This window comes from Corvus brachyrhynchos, unplaced genomic scaffold (assembly GCF_000691975.1).
Source record: "Corvus brachyrhynchos isolate BGI_N302 unplaced genomic scaffold, ASM69197v1 scaffold30, whole genome shotgun sequence".
Classification (NCBI taxonomy): Eukaryota; Metazoa; Chordata; class Aves; order Passeriformes; family Corvidae; genus Corvus; species Corvus brachyrhynchos.
In genome coordinates, this window is record NW_008235742.1 from 633,806 (window position 1) to 634,805 (window position 1,000).

Below are 1,000 nucleotides of genomic sequence, written 5' to 3' on the forward strand. Positions count from 1 at the left end.
GATGGGGTGCCCCCCCCCCCCCCCCATGGGGTGATCCCCACTAGATTTTAACCACCCCTAGTTTAACACCCCTCTGGTAGAGTAATGCCCCCTCCCCCCAGGGTTAATGGCTCCCCAACACCACCCAGGGGTCTCTGGGATTGTGGTGGAATTCTGCCCACCAACAGGAAGGTTCCCACCCCCTGTGACACCCAAGGGGTTAATGCCTCCCGCCCCCCCGCCTTAGGGTTAATGCCCCCCTCTTTGGGGGGTCATTTCACCTCTTTTTGGGGGTAATTCAGTCCCTTCTCTGGGTGTTAATGTCCCTCCTTCTTTGGGGGTTAATTCCACCCCTCTTTGGGGGTTAATTCAGTCCCCTCGAGGGTTAATATCCCCCCCCTATATGGGGTTAATGTCCCCCCCTATTTAGGGTTAATATCCTCCTCTTTGGGAGTCGATTCCACCTCTTTTGGGGGCTAATTCTGCACCCCTCTTTGGGGGTTAATTCCACCCTGCTTTGGGGGTTAATTCTGCACCCCATGGGGGTTAATGCCCCCCCTCTTTGGGGGGTTAATGTCCCCCCCATAGGGGTTAACACCCAGCCGCCGTGTCACCCTAGGGCTTAGTGCACCCCCTTGGGGGGGGTTCATATGCCCCTCGTGGCAGTTTAACTGCTCCCCCCTTGGCACCCCAGGGGTTAATACCCCCCTCTTGGCAGTTAATGCCCCACATGGGGAGTTACTGTTCTCCCCTCGTGGGGAGACCCTTTTGGGGGTTAACGTGCCCCTCTTTTGGGGTTAACGACCCCCGCTGGCACCCCAGAGGTTAATGCCTCCCCCTCCGGCTTGGGGGTTCCTGTTCTCCCCCCGTGGCACCCCAGGGGTTAACACCCCCCTCCTTGAGAAGTAATACCCTCAAGTGGGGGCATCTGGCCCCCTCTCCAAGGTACCCGGGGGGTACATAACCCCCCAGAGGGGTTAATGCCCCCCTCCCCAAGGGGTTAAACACTCGCCAGGGGCAG